The sequence below is a fragment of the Hordeum vulgare genome, chromosome 3H (assembly GCF_904849725.1).
Source record: "Hordeum vulgare subsp. vulgare chromosome 3H, MorexV3_pseudomolecules_assembly, whole genome shotgun sequence".
NCBI classification, from domain to species: domain Eukaryota; kingdom Viridiplantae; phylum Streptophyta; class Magnoliopsida; order Poales; family Poaceae; genus Hordeum; species Hordeum vulgare.
In genome coordinates this window covers 37,139,955-37,159,779 of record NC_058520.1, presented here as the reverse complement: position 1 = coordinate 37,159,779, position 19,825 = coordinate 37,139,955, and the positions used below count along the sequence as shown (strand labels likewise).

Genomic DNA, 19,825 nt, shown 5'->3' with positions numbered 1-19,825 from the left:
GGAATGCCAGAAGCAGGAGAAGGGGATTATGAGTAGCTGTACGCTGTCCATGAGTAGGCGAGCGATCTTCTAGGAGTATTTTCTTTTCCTTTTCCCTTTTCTATAGAGGAGTGGCAGTAGAGTAATCGTTTACTGCAGAGCTTTACTCTTCATCTACCCTCTGTCTCGTCTTAGCAGAAATCATACGGTCGTGGTGCACAATACGAGTATGCGACTATAGTTTGTCAAACAATCGATAACTCTATTTTGATTTCTATTAAGTTTGTAGGGAATAAACTCCTTGTTTAACATCAGCACATTCATATTGGCCTTGGCCACAAGATGCCCGTATGCCCTGAGCCTCCATTGAGTCTGATTGGAGAATAACTGGAAGGGTGGTGTGTTGGATAGCAAGAGCCATCCCTGCACATTCGCATGTATCTTCACTTTCAAAGTATCAATACAAATTGAACACATATCTTATAAGCTGCAAAAAATTACCGACCCATGATTCCGTGGAAGGACCATACATCTTGAAACAGGCTTTCGCCCCGCTGGAAGGATCATACATGCCGCGGCGGAAAAAGAGCATCCACACACAGGGCGAGTCGGTCATTTCAGCTTAGTCGTTGATAAAGAAAAAAAAACTTTACTATCCGAAATTGCTTGGGCTCTTCTGCAAATGATGATCTTGTACCTAGCTTCTATGTTGGTTCAGCACTCGGACGATCGCCTCCGCGGGCAATCTACGATATCCCAAGTTTTTTTTTTCTTTAACACAGTGCAAATCAAGCGTTCATATATACGTACATACACATATTCGTATAAACGCACACATACATCCTATCCTTACGAATACCGATGAAGAGACTTTTTTTTTGGAAAATTAGGTACGATATCCCAAGTGTTGTACAGTAGTGTCGTCCAGATGTGCAAATTCTTCCCCCTCCATCTTGAGGCCCATTTTGCGGTTGGGTGTGTTACAGTTTGAGATGGGCCGGCCCAGAGATGTGCTGTGCAGTGATTTCTAAGGTGAGGCTGCAATTTTGAAAGCAAAACAGTCGATATGTCCGAGTGGTTAAGGAGACAGACTTGAAATCTGTTGGGCTACGCCCGCGCAGGTTCGAACCCTGCTGTCGACGTTCCTTTTTTATTTTTCCAACCTTTTTTTTCTTCCTGTTTGCCCAATCTCCACTAGTAGTTTTTATATCAGCTAGCTAGGTGCGTGTGCGCAGTTCCTGTGTACAGAGCACGAAGTTGGTGTTATTAAGAGATTCTTTTTCGTTAGCAATTTTTCAATAGGAAGAATTGCAAGGTTCCCTTCGTGTAAGATGCATAAGAGCACCTTCAACAGCCGCGTTAAACAAACGCCGCGTCGTAAATTTATCCATTTTAGCGCACGCAATCGGTAGAGTGTCTCCAGTGGACGCGCAATAACCGCGCGCGCGGCATATAGAGTTGAGCAGGCGGTCCGAATCGTCATCCCGAACTGACCTGATGGACGCGCGTGCCGGCTCCCCTCTCACCCCATCCTACAGCCGCGAACCCTCCTCCTCCGCCGCCGCCGCCGTCGCAAACCCTAGCGCTCGGAGCGTTGGTCTGGCCTCCGCCGGAGCTCCTCCGAGCATCAGCCTCGCACGCGGCCTCTTCATGCCGCCGCGGATGACCTCGGCGGCGGGCGCCCGCCGTGATGAAGCCCTATGCACCCCCTCGAAGCTCCCAAATGCGGCGCGGTCGAAGAAGGGCAAGACATCCGTGAAGAAGAATAAGGCGGCAGGTGGCTCCAGCACCTCGAAGGCGTCGAGGAAGAAGCTTGCACGGGGTGTGAGGGGCGAGGCGGCTACTGAAGCGCCGACGAGCTCACTTGTTGAGCCGGCGGCCGACGCACACAATGTGTTCGACGATATGCCCCAAAGGTAGAAAATTTCCCTAACTTTTTTTCTTGTTATTTTTTGAATGCATACATATAGATAGCTTATTTGCATTGTTCTATATACTTTGTAGTGTCAACGACGTTGCATACATGTCAACTATGGGTGTTGGCTCGAACAATTCGCATTGGTCTCAAACCAATGATATGCATTTCGAAGACCATGAGTTCGAGGTGGACGAGGATGGTGAGGGCATTGTCGACGCACCGAAAGGAAGAGGAGGCAACTACACCGACGAAGAAGATGACGTGCTATGCAATACTTGGTTGGATGTGTTGAGGGATCCATCCGTTGGAGGTGATCGAAGTAGAGATGCTTATTGGCTCCGATGAAAGAACACTTTGATCTTCGCAACGTGAGTGAAATTGACCGCTCCGCACGATCGTTTCGCTCCCGGTGGTCGACCATCAACAAGGATTGTCAACAATGGGCGGCCGCACAAAAAGCGGTTGACAAGTTGAACCCAAGTGGCACCAATGATGACGATAGGGTAAGTGTCATTTCATCATTTCTCATGTTTATCATCATGCTTGTTGTTGGTGTTCCTTGTGCTAACTTTTTTTGTTTTCATGTAGTTAAATATTGCACAAAAGTTGTTCAAAGCAGAGGAGAAGAAGACCAAGAAGGGGAAGATAAAGAAAGGAAGGCCATTTACCTTGCCTCATTGCTACGAAGTATTGAATGATGATGAGAAATGGAAGAAGCGTGAGGATATTGATGATTTGGATTTGAGAAAAAAATGCAAGCGAACAATTGATTTGGAAGATGATGATGAGGAGGATGCATCAACTGAAGAAGGCAAGAGAAGCCCCACACCAAACTCAGTTTCATACTCGAAGCCCAAACAACCGGATGGCACCAAGAAAGACGCAAAAGAAAATAAGAAGAGGAAAGGAGACGATGAGCTCAAAAATGCTATGGAAGCAGTTGTCAATGCAAGAAAAGAAGCCAACAAGGTGAGGAAAATGGCAAGAAACCAAGATGCCGCAACCGAGGAGAGGAGGGTGGCGGCTGAGGAGAGGAAAGTGGCATTGGAGGTGAGAAAGGTGGGCATGGAGGAGCGATCTAAATTGTTGGAATGGGAGAAGCACTTGTTCTTCTTGGACACATCTTTGTTCAATGATGCGCAAAAGGAGTATGTCAATCTTGCCCGTGAACAAGTCTTGATCCAAAAAAGAGCCATGATTTGCGCAATGGGTGGCGGTGGCCTTGGCGGCATGGGTGGCATTGGTGCCACGTGTGGCTTTGGAGCCACCATGGGCGGCATGGGTTCCATAGGTGGCTTTGGAGCTACCATGGAGACCATGGGAGGCATGGGTGGCTTCGGACCACCTCCGGGCGGCTTGGGCGACATGGGTGGCATCAGTTTTGCGTCTCTCATTAGCGGCATGGGTGCACCTCCGGGCGCCGTTGTGCCACCTTCCCACGATCTTGGCAACACCTTCCGAGCTTCACGTGACAAGGATGCGGTGCGCAACAATGGAGAGGAGGAGGAAGAATCGTCTTCGGCGGAGTCGGATGAATCGGAAGAAGATGAGGATGAAGACGAGGACGAGGCTTGATTGTTGTGCCTTTCGTTTGTGTCATGAACTTGGTTTGCATTCTGAACTTCGTTGAATGATGTTGTGGGCATGAATTTGAACTTGTGGGCATGAACTTTTGGGCACGAACTTGGTTGAATGATGTTTGTGATTCAAATTATATGCCATGTATTTTGTGTTGATGTGTGAAATTTGTGTCCAAAATGAACAAATGTGAGGGCCGACTGCTGGAGCTACGCGCGCGCTGAATTTTAGCGCGGTTGTTGGAGCCAGCGCTGCGCGCTATGCCAAACCTGTCAATGGGCGCGCCGCAAACCAGATTTTAGCGTGCCGCGCATTGGGCGCGTGTTGGAAATGCTCTAAGACCGGCAATCCTTGAGACACTCATGGAATGCCATCGCAACCGACAGATTCACGAATGGACGTCAATGGAATCTCAGGCCGAGCTGTAGAAAAGAGAGAGAGATGGAATGCAACGCACTTAGTATTGATTTAGTTGTTACATTATATACAGAGTGTGTGACCGCCTGGTATAACCACATGGAGCTAATATCTAGCTAAGAGGATAAGCACGCTAGAGTATAGGAAGGAGGTGGTTGGACGTGGGCGTCTTGCATGCACTGCATGGACGTGGTACTACTCTATTAACACGAGCCTCGCCAGGTCACCGCCGAGGAAGAGCCCCGCGAGGAGCACCGGGAGGCGGTCGACGATGCAGAGCGGCAGGAAGAGGAGAAGAAAGACAGCGACGAAGAAGGTGGCGGCCGAGCTCCTCGCGTGGGAGCAAGTGCACGCCCGTCGCTCACCACCATGGACGGCCACGCGCCATGGTCGCACAGGTCCAGGCACACCTCCATGCTGGAGTTGCCAAGCCGACGACGAGGACACGCTTTCCCTTGTACGGCTCGCCAGACTTGTACTCGGACACGTGGGTGACGGGGCCCTTTGAAGGAGTCGGCGCTGTCGAGGTCCGGGATGACATGCTCCTCGTTCTCGCTAGTGGCCATCACCAGCCACCGCACGATGTACTCCGTCATGATCCCACTGTCTTCATCAGAGGCCTGGACCCGCCAAAGGACGGTGGCATGGTCAAAGCGGGCGGAGAAGACGAACTGGCGGAAGTGGGGGCAGACGTGGAAGGCGACAACGTAGGACTGGAGGTAGGCGACGAACTGGTGCTTGATACGTCCATTTTGCATCATGCTTTCATGTTGATATTTATCGCTTTTTGGGCTGTTATTACACTTCACAATACAATACTTATGCCTTTTTCTCTTATTTTGCAAGGTTTACATGAAGAGGGAGAATGCCGGCAGCTGGAATTCTGGCCTGAAAAAGGAGCAAGTTTGAGATACCTATTCTGCGCAACTCCAAAAGCCGTGAAAATCAATGAGGATTTATTTTGGAATTTATAAAAAATACTGGGCCAAAGAAGTACCAGAGGGGAGCCAGTAGGAGGCCACAAGCCTGCTAGGCGCGACCCCCTGGCCGCGCCTAGGGGGCTTGTGGGCACCCTGGTGGCCCTATGCCCCCCCTCTTTTGCTACAAGATGGGTTTCGTTCCAAAAAAAATTAAGAGGAGGCTTTTAGGAGGAATCTCCGCCGCCACGAGGCGGAACTTGAGCAGAACCAATCTAGAGCTCCGGCACGGTCGTCCTGCCAGGGAAACTTCCCTCCCGGAGGGGGAAATCGTCTCCATTGTCATCACGAACACTCCTCTCATCGAAGGGGACTCGTCACCATCAACATCTTCATAATCACCATCTCATCTCCAAATCCTAGTTCATCTCTTATAACCAATCTCCATCTCGCGACTCCGATTGGTACATGTAAGGTTGCTAGTAGTGTTAATTACTCTTTGTAGTTGTTGCTAGTTGGATTACTCGGTGGAAGATTATATGTTCAGACCCTTGATGCTATTCAATACCTCTCTGGCCATGAATATGATTATGCGTGGTGAGTAGTTACTTTTGTTCCTGAGGACATGGGGTAAGTCTTGCTATAAGTAGTCATGTGAATTTGGTATTCGTTCAATATTTTGATGTGTTGTATGTTGTCTCTCCTCTAGTGGTGTTATGTGAACGTCGACTACATAACACTTTACCATTATTTGGGCCTATAGGAAGGCATTGGGAAGTAGTAAATAGATGATGGGTTGCTAGAGTGACAGAAGCTTAAACCCTAGTTTATGCGTTGCTTCGTAAGGGGCTGATTTGGATCCACTAGTTTAATGCTATGGTTAGACTTTGTCTTAATTCTTCTTTCGTAGTTGCGGATGCTTGCGAGAGGGGTTAATTATAAGTGGGATGCTTGTCTAGATAAGGGCAATACCCAAGTGCCGGTCCACCCACATATCAAACTATCAAAGTAGCGAACGCGAATCATATGAACATGATGAAAACTAGCTTGACAGAATTTCCCATGTGTCCTCGGGAGCGCTTTACCTCCTATAAGACTTTGTCCAGGCTTGTCCCTTGCTACAAAAGGGATTGGGCCACCTTGCTGCACCGTTGTTACTTTTGTTACTTGCTACTTGCTGCGAATCATCTTGTCACACAACTACTTGTTACCGACAATTTCAGTGCTTGCAGAGATTACCTTGCTGAAAACCACTTGTCAGATCCTTCTGCTCCTCGTTGAGTTCGACACTCTTACTTATCGAAAGGACTATGATATATCCCCTATACTTGTGGGTCATCAAGACTCTTTTCTGGCGCCGTTGCCGGGGAGTGAAGCGCCTTTGGTAAGTGGAAATTGGTAAGGAAACATTTATATAGTGTGCTGAAATTTATTGTCACTTGTCACTATGGAAACTAATCCTTTGATGAGCTTGTTTGAAGTATCTTCACCTCGAACGAAAGCACAAGGAGTTGCTCCTCAACTTGCTGCACCTACTGAAAATATTTGCTATGAATTTCCTTCGGGTATGCTTGAGAAACCGCTGGCTAATCCTTTTACAGGAGATGGAACATCACATCCAGACTTGCATCTAATCTATGTAGATGAAGTTTGTGGTTTATCTAAGCCTGCAGGTTTGCCCGAGGATGAGGTCAAGAAGAAGGTCTTTCCCTTATCTTTGAGGGATAAGGCGTTGACATGGTATAGGCTATGTGATGATACTGGATCATGGAACTACAACCGGTTGAAATTGGAATTTCATCAAAAGTTTTATCCTATGCATCTAGTACATCGTGATCGGAATTATATTTATAATTTTTGGCCTCGTGACAGAGAAAGCATCGCTCAAGCTTGGGGGAGGCTTAAATCAATGTTATATTCGTGCCCCAACCATGAGCTCTTGAGAGAAATTATCATTTAGAACTTCTACGCTCGGCGTTCTCATGATGATCGCACCATTCTTGATACTTCTTGTACTGGTTCTTTTATGAAGAGAGATATTGACTTCAAATGGAATTTATTGGAAAGAATTAAACGCAACTCTGAAGATTGGGAGTTCGATGAAGGTAAGGAGTCAGGTATGAATTTCAAGTTTGATTGCGTTAAATACTTTGTCGAAACAAATACTTTTTGTGATTTTAGCGCTAAATATGGACTTGACTCTGAGATAGTAGCTTCATTGTGTGAATCATTTGCTGCTCATATCGATCTCCCCAAAGAGAAGTGGTTTAAATATCATCCTCCCTTAGAAGTCAATGCAGTTAAACCCAATCCAGTTGAAGAGAAAGTCATTGCCTATAATGATCCTATTGTTCCCAGTGCTTACATTGAGAAACCACCTTTCCCTGTTAGGATAAAGGATCATTCTAAAGCTTCAACTGTGATACGTAGGGGCTACATTAGAACACCTACACCCCTGAGAAAATTAGAGTTGAACCCAACATTGCTATTATCAAAGATCTCCTGTCCGACAATGTTGAGGGACATGATATTCACTTCTGTGAAGATGCTGCTAGAATTGCTAAACCTCATGCTAGAGACAAACATAGGCGTGTTGTTGGCACACCTGTTGTTTCTGTTAAGATAGGAGATCATTGTTATCATGCTTTATGTGATGTGGGTGCTAGTGTTAGTGCAATACCTTGATCCTTATATGATGAAATTAAAGACGAGATTGCACCTGTCGAGATAGAACCCATTGATGTCACTATTCAACTTGCCAATAGAGATACTATCTGCCCTTTGGGAATTGTTAGAGATGTTGAAGTCTTGTGTGGTAAAACGAAGTATCCTGCTGATTTCCTCGTTCTTGCTACCACACAATATAGCTTTTGTTCCATCATATTTGGCAGACCCTTGCTCAATACCTTCAATGCTCATATTGACTGTGAGAAGCAAACTGTCACTGTTGGCTTTGAAGGTGTGTCACATGAGTTCAATTTCTCCAAGTTTGGTAGACAACCTCATGAAAAAGAGTTGCCAGTAAGGATGAAACTATTGCCCTAGCTTCTATTGCTGTGCCTCCTACTGATCCCTTAGAGCAATACCTGCTTGAGCATGAAAATGATATGCATATGGATGAAAGGGATGAGATACATAGAGTTGTCTTTGAACAATATACTATCCTTAAGAATAATTTGCCTATTGAACTGCTTGGAGATCCACCCCCACCAAAGGGTGATCCTGTGTTCGAGCTCAAACAATTGCCTGATACTCTTAAGTATGCTTATCTTGATGAAAAAGAGATATATCATGTTATTATTAGTGCTAGCCTCATAGAGCATGAAGAAAAGAAGTTACTAAAAACTCTGAGGAAGCACCGTGCTGCTATTGGATATACTCTTGATGATCTTAAGGGCATTAGTCCCACTCTATGCCAGCACAAGATTAAAACTGATCCTGATTCCAAACCAGTTGCTGATCATCAATGGAGATTAAATCCTAAGATGAAAGAGGTAGTAAGAAAAGAAATACTAAAGCTCCTGGAAGCAAGTATTATCTATCCTATTGCTCATAGTGATTGGGTGAGTCCGGTGCATTGCGTCCCTAAGAAGGGAGGTATTACCGTTGTCCCTAATGATAAGGATGAATTGATCCCGCAGATGATTATTACTGGCTATAGGATGGTGATCGATTTTAGGAAATTGAATAAAGCCACTAGGAAAGATCATCACCCTTTGCCTTTTATCGACCAAATGCTAGAAAGACTGTCTAAACACACACACAATTCTTCTTTCTAGATGGTTATTCTGGTTTCTCCCAAATTTCAGTTGCACAATCTTATCAGGAGAAAACCACCTTCACCTGCCCTTTCGGTACCTTTGCTTACAGATGTATGCCTTTTGGCTTATGTAATGCACCTGCCACCTTTCAACGATGTATGATGGCTATATTATCTCACTTTTATGAAAAGATTGTTGAGGTTTTCTTGGATAACTTCTCCGTTTACGGGTCTTCTTTTGATGGTTGCCTCAGCAACCTTGATCGAGTCTTGCAGAGATGTAAAGATACCAACCTTGTCTTGAATTGGGAGAAGTGCCACTTTATGGTTAATGAAGGCATCATCTTAGGACATAAAATTTCTTAAAGAGGTATTGAAGTCGATAAGGCTAAGGTTGATGCGATCGAGAAAATGCCATGCCCCACAGATATCAAAGGTATAAGAAGTTTCCTTGGTCATGCTGGTTTCTATAGAAGGTTCATTAAGGACTTTTCTAAGATTTCTAGGACTCTTACCAATCTCTTGGAAAAGGATATTCCTTTTGTTTTTGACGATGATTGTGAGGAAGCCCTCGAAATACTTAAGAAGGCCTTGATAACTGCACCTATTGTTCAACCACCTGATTGGAACTTACCTTTTGAAATCATGTGTGATGCTAGTGATTATGCTGTTGGTGCTCTCCTCGGACAAAGAGTTGATAAGAAGTTGAATGTTATTCACTATGCTAGTAAAACTCTCGACAGTGCCCAAAGAAACTATGCTACTATTGAAAATGAATTTTTAGCAGTCGTGTTTGCATGTGAAAAGTTCAGATCTTACATAGTTGATTCCAAAGTCACTATTCACACTCATCACGCTGCTATTAAGTACCTCATGGAAAAGAAAGACGCTAAACCTAGACTTATCAGATGGGTTCTCTTGCTACAAGAATTTGATTTGCATGTTGTCGATAGGAAGGGTGCTGAGAACCCAGTAGCAGATAACTTGTCTAGGTTGGAGAATGTTCTTGATGACCCACAACCTATTGATGATAGCTTTCCTGATGAGCAATTGAATGTCATCAATACTTCACGTAGTGCACCTTGGTATGCTGATTATGCAAATTATATCGTTGCCAAATATATACCTACTAGTTTCACATACCAGCAAAAGAAGAAATTCTTCTTTGATTTGACACATTACTTTTGGGATGATCATCACCTTTATAAGGAAGGAGTAGATGGTGTTATTAGACGTTGTGTACCTGAACATGAACATGGACAGATCCTACATAAGTGTAACTCCGAGGCCTACGGAGGACACCATGCGGGAGATAGAACTGCACACAAGGTATTGCAATCAGGTTTCTATTGGCCCACTCTCTTCAAGGATGACCGTAAGTTTGTCTTGTCTTGTGACGAATGTCAAAGAATAGGTAATATCTGTAAACGTCAGGAAATGCCTATGAATTATTCACTTGTCATTGAACCATTTGATGTTTGGGGCTTTGATTATATGGGACCTTTTCCAAAATCCAAAGGGTATACTCATATCCTAGTTGCTGTTGATTACGTTACTAAGTGGGTAGAAGCTATCCCGACTAGTAGTGCTGATCACAACACCTCTATCAGGATGCTTAAAGAAGTTATTTTCCCTAGATTTGGAGTCCCTAGATATCTGATGACTGATGGTGGTTCACATTTTATTAATGGTGCTTTCCGTAAAACGCTTGCTAGGTACGATGTCAATCATAGAATTGCATCTCCCAATCATCCTCAGTCCAGTGGTCAAGTAGAGCTAAGCAATAGAGAGATTAAACTAATTCTGCAAAAGACTGTCAATAGGTCTAGATAGAATTGGTCTAAGAAGCTCGATGATGCACTCTGGGCTTATAGAACTGCTTATAAGAATCCCATGGGCATGTCTCCGTACAAAATGGTTTACGGCAAAGCATGTCCTTTACCTCTTGAGCTAGAGCATAAGGCTTATTGGGCAATCAAAGAGCTCAACTTTGATTTCAAACTTGCTGGTGAGAATAGGTTATTTGATATTAGCTCACTTGATGAATGGAGAGCTCAGGCATATGAAAATGCCAAGTTCTTCAAAGAAAAGGTTAAGAGGTGGCATGATAAAAGGATACAGAAACGTGAGTTCAATATAGGTGATTATGTCTTGCTATATAATTCTCGTTTTAGATTTTTTGCAGGCAAGCTTCTCTCTAAATGGGAAGGTCCTTACATTGTTGAGGATGTATATCGTTCCGGTGCCATCAAGATCAACAACACGGAAGGTAATTTTCCGAGAGTGGTAAATGGGCAAAGAATCAAGCATTATATCTCAGGTATGCCCATAAATGTTGAAAGCAATATTATCAATACCATAACTCCGGAGGAGTACATAAGGGATATTTATCAACCTGTTTCAAACTCCAAAAATGAAGAGGTATGTGATTCGGTAAGTAAACCGACTCCAAAACTTTTCCAATAGGAATTTTTCTCCGTTTTGGAATTTTTAGAAAAATAGAAAATTTTAAAGTAGTCCGGAAAGCGCACGAAGAGGCGACAAGCCTGCCAGGTGCGGGCCACCCCCTGGCCACGCCTAGGGGGCTTGTGACCACCTCATGTGCCTCCCGGACTCCGTTTTCTTGCGGAGTACTCCTTCTGGTCGGAAAAAAATCATTATATATTCTCTTGAAAGGTCTGACCCTCGTATCATGCAAATTTCCTCTGTTTTCGTTTCGAGCCTGTTTCTGCTGCAGATCTAGATTGCTATGGCATCCCCAAAAGCTCCGAAGGACAAGATCTTCGAGAAGGTCATCAATCCCTACCTTGCGGGAGTGCTGCAACACCCTCAATCTATCGAGATGCGTGAGGGGATGCTACACATCCGTGATGTTGAGGGGCCCAAGAAGACCGGAAGCGTGGAGGCGAGGCTCGAAGCAATGGAGCAACAAGTCTTCAAGTGCCAAGGGATGATGGAGCGTGGACTCAACGCCAACCACATGATGATCACCGAGTTCACCAACAAGCACAAGATTGATGCCAATGACATCGGGAAGCACCTCTCGAGGCTCTATGACCAAATTGATCACCTCCAAGCCCAGATCTATGACCTGCAAAACCAAAACTGTGAGTATGAGTATAGATTAAATCAATACGGTTGGCTGCAGATTTGAGGATTCCGGAGACTCGGTCATCTTTCCATGACGGAGCACCTATGCCTTGGAAGACGGAGGATCAAACCCATGTTGCAACAACTCCACCACCATCACCATCGAAGGGAGATAACTAAGCACGTGTATGGGCAATCCCCTTGGCTTGTGCCAAGCTTGGGGGAGTTGCCCCGGTATCGTATCACCTTCACATCTTTTGCCTTTACCTTTTCTTAGTTTGATTCTTCTTGGTTTTATCTTTCTCTAGTAGAATAAAGTTCTTAGTGTTTTAGGTTTGAGTATTGCTCTGTGTCACTCCCGATGTATTCGAGCACGTGAGCCATATAATAAAGAGTGTCTTAGTTAAGGGCCTTGCCTCATGCCATGATCAAAAGAATAATAAAAGAACCAAAGCATGAAAGATCATGTAATGATCTTATGGGAAGTGATGGATTCACATATAAAAAGAATGTTGATTGACACATGTTGAGGATGGACAAACATAGACCTTGGTCATTGTTGCAATTAATAGGAAGTGATAAGGAAGGAGAGGTTCACATATAAATATATCATCTTTAACATCATCTATGATTGTGAGCACTCACTAAACTATTACATGCTTAGAAGTAGATGTTGGACAAGGAAGACAACATAATGAATTGTGTTTGCTTGGTTCCGAACAATGATTATATGACTAGAGATTCCTTAGCATGTGATGATTGCTTCCACCTCATATTAGCCAAAACTTCCGCACAAAGTAGAGATACTACTTGTGCATCCATAAACCTTCAACCCAGTTTTGCCATGAAAGTCCACCATACCTACCTACGAATTGAATAAGATCCTTCAAGTAAGTTGTCATCGGTGCAAGCAATAAAAATTGCTCCCTAATATGTATGATCTATTAGTGTGTGGAAAATAAGCTTTGTACGAACCTGTGATGAGGAAGACATAAAAGCGACAGACTGCGTAATAAAGTTCTTTATCACAGGGGGCAATATAAAGTGACATTCCTTCGCACTAAGAGGACACACATCCAAACCTCAAAAGCGCATGACAACCTGTGCTTCCCTGTGCGAAGGGCCTATCTTGTACCTTTACTTTTTGCCCTTGAAAGATTCATGGTGATCTACACCAATTCCTTATTTCGCCTTTTTCTTGGCTAACGTCATATGCTAGGGAAAAATCTATATTCGTATGCCAACTTGGAAGTAAGTATTCATGAACTATTATTGTTGACATTACCCTTGAGGTAAATAGTTGGGAGGCAAAACTATAAGGCCCTATATTTCTCTGTGTCCAACTGAAACTTTGATCTCATGAGTACCATGTGAGTTGTAGCAATTATAGAAGACAAAAGGATGACAAAGTATGTGGATTTGCTTTACAAGCTCTTATTTGACTCTTTCCGATGTTATGATAAATTACAATTGCTTCAATGACTAAAGAATATCGGTTGTTAATTCTCAGTAAGGTTCTTGATCCTTACTTTACTTTGTGAAGGAATTATCACTTTAGCATGAGAGATTATATGATGATATTGCTGTTTTGATTATGATCATGATGCCTGCATGTCCGTATCTTGTTTTGTCGACACCTCTCTCTCTAAACATGTGGGCATATTTATTGATCTCAGCTTTCGCTTGAGGACAAGCGAGTTCTAAGCTTGGGGGAGTTGATACGTCCATTTTGCATCATGCTTTCATGTTGATATTTATCGCTTTATGGGCTGTTATTACACTTCACGGCACAATACTTATGCCTTTTCTCTCTTATTTTGCAAGGTTTACATGAAGAGGGAGAATGCCGGTAGTTGGAATTCTGGCCTGAAAAAGGAGCAAGCTTGAGATACCTATTCTGCGCAACTCCAAAAGCCGTGAAAATCAACGAGGATTTATTTTGGAATTTATAAAAAATACTGGGCCGAAGAAGTACCACAGGGGAGCCAGCAGGAGGCCACAAGCCTGCTAGGCGCGCCCCCTGGCCGCGCCTAGGGGGCTTGTGGGCACCCTGGTGGCCCTCTGGCCCCCTCTTTTGCTACAAGAAGGGTTTCGTTCCAAAAAAATTAAGAGGAGGCTTTCGGGAGGAATAGCCGCCGCCACGAGGCGGAACTTGAGCAGAACCAATCTAGAGCTCCGGCACGGTCGTCCTGCCGGGGAAACTTCCCTCCCGGAGGGGGAAATCGTCGCCATCGTCATCACCAACACTCCTCTCATCGGAGGGGACTCGTCACCATCAACATCTTCATAAGCACCATCTCATCTCCAAACCCTAGTTCATCTCTTGTAACCAATCTCCGTCTCGCGACTCCGATTGGTACCTGTAAGGTTGCTAGTAGTGTTAATTACTCTTTGTAGTTGATGCTAGTTGGACTACTCGGTGGAAGATTATATGTTCAGACCCTTGATGCTATTCAATACCTCTATGGTCATGAATATGATTATGCTTGGTGAGTAGTTACTTTTGTTCCTGATGACATGGGATAAGTCTTGTTATAAGTAGTCATGTGAATTTGGTATTCCTTTGATACTTTGATGTGTTGTATGTTATCTCTCCTCTAGTGGTGTTATGTGAACATCGACTACATAACACTTCACCATTATTTGGGCCTAGAGGAAGGCATTGGGAAGTAGTAAATAGATGATGGGTTGCTAGAGTGACAGAAGCTTAAACCCTAGTTTATGCGTTGCTTTGTAAGGGGCTGATTTGGATCCACTAGGTTAATGCTATGATTAGACTTTGTCTTAATTCTTCTTTTGTAGTCGCGGATGCTTGCGAGAGGGGTTAATCATAAGTGGGATGCTTGTCTAAGTAAGGTCAGGACCCAAGCGCCGGTCCACCCACATATCAAACTATCAAAGTAGCGAACGCGAATCATATGAACATGATGAAAACTAGCTTGATAGAATTTCCCATGTGTCCTCGGGAGCGCTTTACCTCCTATAAGACTTTGTCCAAGCTTGTCCGTTGCTACAAAAGGGATTGGGCCACCTTGCTGCACCGTTGTTACTTTTGTTACTTGCTACTTGCTGCGAATCATCTTGTCACACAACTACTTGTTACCGACAATTTCAGTGCTTGCAGAGATTACCTTCCTGAAAACCACTTGTCAGATCCTTCTGCTCCTCTTTGGGTTCGACACTCTTACTTATCGAAAGGACTACGATAGATCCCCTCTACTTGTGGGTCATCAGTGCTTGGTGGGGTACTCGGGGTAGCGGTCCGTGAAGGGCATGCCGGGGAGCTTGGGCAGGTGGAGGCGGAGAGGGTCGTAAGTGCGGCGCTGCCAGAGTGAAGCGAGGAAAAAAGTCGCGGTTGAGCACAACCGAGGGAACGTCGAACATGTACGCGCCGGTATACAGGACGACATGGAGGTTCTATAACGCAAGCCACTCTGTCCTGTGTTGGTTCGGCGCCTCTCCTCTTGAGGTGATGTCGCGGGTTCGAATCGCGTTCAATTCCGTGATAAAAATATTGCTAACGAAAAAAATTCTTTTAGAGTAACTATTTTCTTGGAAAAAATAGGCATTTATGTGATTACATACAAATCAAGGGGCTTTTCTATAAATTCATGCCACGTGGGCACCTAACGGGCGGACCCAACCGGTCGCATATAGCGTTGTACACCATAAATACGTATAAATTCTGGTTTTAGTCCTTTTTGCAATGTATCGCCCTAGACATGTACTAACCGTGAAAAATTACTAATCTTGATACCAATATGCTTCTAATGCCTCAATTGTACTACATCCGTGCAATTTACTCACATGCAAACATCCAAGGCAGGATATAGGCAGTAAGTGCAACAACATCATCCCTAACACGATGAGATGCAACCACATATAACGAACTGTGTACTTCAAGTTCAAGGTGGTGCCTTCAAGAAGGAAGCGATACCGGAGCGTCATCACCGTCCGATTTGAGGATCATAGTTTTCCCTCGAACAACACGACAGACAATGACAGCCGCGACTACGCCTTCAAGAACTGAACGTGCTTTGCCGCCGCCGGTCTGTCTGAAGATAGCATAGGATTTCACCCCGGCCAACAGACACCACATCCGATGTCGTTGACGATCACAATATCAAGATTAATGGAATGCGCTTGAATATTAGAAATATTAGAAAATATGTCATTCATACTGAGGCTTGGTATCATTATGCCATTGGATCAATTGGTACCTTAGTTGCGGTTATGATCGCCTTTGTTGTTGCATTTAAATTTTATAGTTTCAATGTATGTTCTAATTAGATGCTCTAGAGAGCTATATGTTGTTCAATAATGAGAACTATGTATGAACATTATGAATTTTTTTGGTCACTACTGTACTTTGGCTTTAATGTGACGATGAATTTCTATTAATTTGGTCACTTTTCTATTCATGATATATTGTAATGGTTTTTAGTAAACTTTATTATATAATGCACGCAGATGAACCGACAATGGATGTACGGTGACCAACGCACCTCTGAGTATATTAAGGGCCTGCATAATTTTCTCGAAGCGGCTGGGGCAAACAAGCAGAATGGTTTTATGCATTGTCCATGTACGGTCTGTGGGAATACGAAGGCTTTCTCTGACTATAAAACCCTTCACTTCCACTTGCTTCAGAAGGGTTTTATGCCACAGTATAATGTTTGGACCAATCACGGAGAAAGAGGGGTTATGATGGAAGACAACATAGAAGAAGAGGATGATGACAACTACCCGCCCGCTGAATACGGTGATGCTGCAATGAGGGAAGCTGAAGATCAAGAGGAACCAGACGATGTGCCCGATGATGATCTTTGTCGGGTCATTGTTGATGCACATAGAGAATGCGAAAGTGAAAGGGGGAAGTTGAAGTTTGATCGCATGTTAGAGGATCACAAGAAAGGGTTGTACCCAAATTGCGAAGATGACAACACAAAGCTCGGTACCACACTGGAACTGCTGCAATGGAAGGCAGACAATGGTGTATCTGACAAGGGATTTAGTTCGCTACAGAAAATAATGAAGAAGAAGCTTCCAAAGGATAACAAATTGCCCAGCAGTACGTACGAAGCAAAGAAGGTTCTATGCCCTCTAGGATTGGAGGTGCAGAAGATACATGCACGCCCTAATGACTGCATCCTCTACCGTGGTGCGTACGAGGATTTGAACACATTCTCGGTATGCGGCGCATTGCGGTATAAGATCAGAAGAGATGACCCTGGTGATGTTGAGGGCCAGCGCAGCGGGAAGATGGTTCCTGCCAAGGTGATGTGGTATGCTCCTATAATACCACAGTTGAAACGCATGTTCAGAAACAAAAAAGCATCCCGAGTTGATGCAATGACACATAAAAGGCCGTAAGAAAGACGAAAAGTTGAGAGCACTCGCTGACGGGTCGCAGTGGAGAACGATCGAGAGAAAGTGGAGCAACTTTACATGTGACCCAAGGAACGTATGGTTTGGTCTAAGTGCAGATGACGTTAATCCTTTTGGGGAGCAGAGAAACAATCATAGCACATGGCATGTGACTCTATGTATGTATAAGCTTCCTCCTTGGTTGTGCATGAATCGGAAGTTCATTATGATGCGAGTGCTCATCCAAGGCCCTAGGCAACCCGGTAACGACATTGATGTGTACCTAAGGCCATTAGTTGATGAACTTTTACAACTATGGAATGGAAATGGTGTACGTGTGTGGGATGAGAATGAATAGGAGGAATTTGACCTACATGCGTTGCTGTTTGTAACCATCAATGATTGGCCTGCTCTCAGTAACCTTTCAGGACAGACAAACAAGGGATACAACGCATGCACACACTGTTTAGATGACACTGAGAGTATGTATTTGGAAAAATGCAGGAAGAATGTGTACCTGGGGCATCGTCGATTTGTTCTGACCAACCATCAATGTCGAAATAAAGGAAAGCATTTCAAAGGTGAGGCAGATCACCAGAAGAAGCCCGACCTCCGTACTGGTGATCACATACTTGATACAGTCAATGATTTACACGTAACCTTTGGAAAGGGTCCTGGCGGACTATGTGTTCCGAATGACGATGCGGGACGCACACCCATGTGGAAGAAGAAATCTATATTTTGGGACCTACCCTATTGGAAAGACCTAGAGGTCCGCTCTACAATCGACGTGATGCACGGGACGAAGAATCTTTGCGTGAACCTGCTAGACTTCTTGGGAGTGTATGGGAAGACAAAAGATACACCGGAGACACGGGAGGAACATCAACGTGTGCATGAAAAAGAGGGCATGCATCCAAAGAAGTATGAAGGTCCTGCCAGCTACGCTCTTACCAAAGAAGAGAAGGAAATCTTCTTTGAATGCCTGCTCAGTATGAAGGTCCCCTCTAGCTTCTCGTCGAATATAAATGGAATAATAAATATGGCAGAGAAAAAGTTCCAGAACCTAAAGTCTCATGACTGCCACGTGATTATGACGCAACTGCTTCTGGTTGCATTGAGGGGGCTTCTAACGGAAAATGTTCGATTAGCCATTGTGAAGCTATGTGCAATGCTCAATGCAACCTCTCAGAAGATGATCGATCCATAAATCCTGCCAAGGTTAAGGAGTGATTTAGTGCAATGTCTTGTTAGTTTCGACTAGTGTTCCCACCATCCTTCTTTAGTATCATGACACACGTCCTAGTTCATCTAGTCGACGAGATTGTCATTCTGGGCCCTGTATTTCTACACAATATGTTCCCCTTTGAGAGGTTCATGGGAATCTTAAAGAAATGTGTTCGTAACCACGCTAGGCCAGAAGGAAGCATCTCCATGGGCCATCAAACATAGGATGTCATTGGGTTTTGTGTTGACTTCATTCCTGACCTTAAGAAGATTCGTCTCCCTCAATCGCGGTATGAGGGGAGACTGGCAGGAAAAGGCACACTAGGAGCGGACTCAATAATATGTATGGATAGTCATTCTTGGTCTCAAGCACACTACACAGTTTTACAGAATTCTACCTTGGTGACCCGTATGTCGATGAACACAAGAATATTCTACGCTCCGAACACCCGGAGCAGTGTGATGACTGGATTACATATGAACACATCAGGACTTTTGGCAGTTGGTTGCAAAAACGTCTCATGGGTGACAACACTGTTTCTGATGAGATGTACTCGTTGGCTAGGGCACCATATTTGACTATATTGACTTACCAAGGGTACGAGATAAATGGCAATACATTTTACACGATTGCCCAAGATCAAAAGAGCACCAACCAAAACAGCGGTGTCCGCTTTGATGCAGCAACCAAGAGGGGAAAGGACACATATTATGGTTACATAGTGGATATATGGGAACTTGACTATGGACATGATTTCAAGGTCCCTTTGTTTTAGTGCAAATGGGTCAATCTGCCAGGAGGCGGGGTATAGATAGACCCACAGTACGGAATGACAACAGTGGATCTGAACAATCTTGGGTACACACACGAACCATTCGTCCTAGCCAATGATGTGGCGCAGGTTTTCTATGTGACGGGCATGTCTACCAAAACCGAGAAAAAGAAAATATAAGGCAGCGAATACATCATACGATGAGCCAAAGTGCCACATAGTTCTTTCAGGAAAAAGAGACATTGTGGGATTGCAGGGCAAGACAGACATGTTTGAAGATTATGAAAAGTTTCATGAAACTCCTCCCTTCAAAGTCAATTTCTAGTCACCTTGTTAAATGATGAAGATTATCCATGGTTATGACGCAATAAGCAAAGAACACAAGCGAAGAAAAAGTGAAGAAATGAAATGCCTTTTGTAATAGACGAGTTTTCGTATGAAACCATGATACTTTGAAAGAGATCGTCCGATTTGTACACGAAGTGCATCCATTTTTTGTCGTAACCCTCTCAACTTTTTAGCAGATGCTATGTGGGTGAAATGATGATACCATGCCAACTTTCAACCTTTTCAGAGTTCATTTGTAGTGCTTTTCAATTTCATGGTGATACGTCTCCAACGTATCAATAATTTTTGATGGTTCCATGCTATTATCTTGTCAACTTTGGATGTTTTATAAGCATGAATATGCTATTTTATATATTTTTTAGGACTAACCTATTAACTGAGTGCCTTGTGCCAGTTTCTGTTTTTTCCGTGTTTTTGGCCCATTTTTAGACGGAGTCCAAATGGAATGAAA

At 44.1% G+C, this 19,825-nt stretch overlaps 1 non-coding gene and 1 pseudogene across 1 annotated transcript; one reads left to right on the top strand and one right to left on the bottom strand.

The window, feature by feature from the left end:
- Positions 1-1,039: 1,039 nt before the first annotated feature.
- TRNAS-UGA lies at positions 1,040-1,121 on the top strand. The gene has a single exon. It is a non-coding gene; the product is annotated as a tRNA-Ser (tRNA).
- A 2,966-nt stretch (positions 1,122-4,087) lies between these two features.
- Positions 4,088-14,994, bottom strand: LOC123441446 (annotated as a pseudogene).
- Between the last annotated feature and the right edge of the window lie 4,831 nt (positions 14,995-19,825).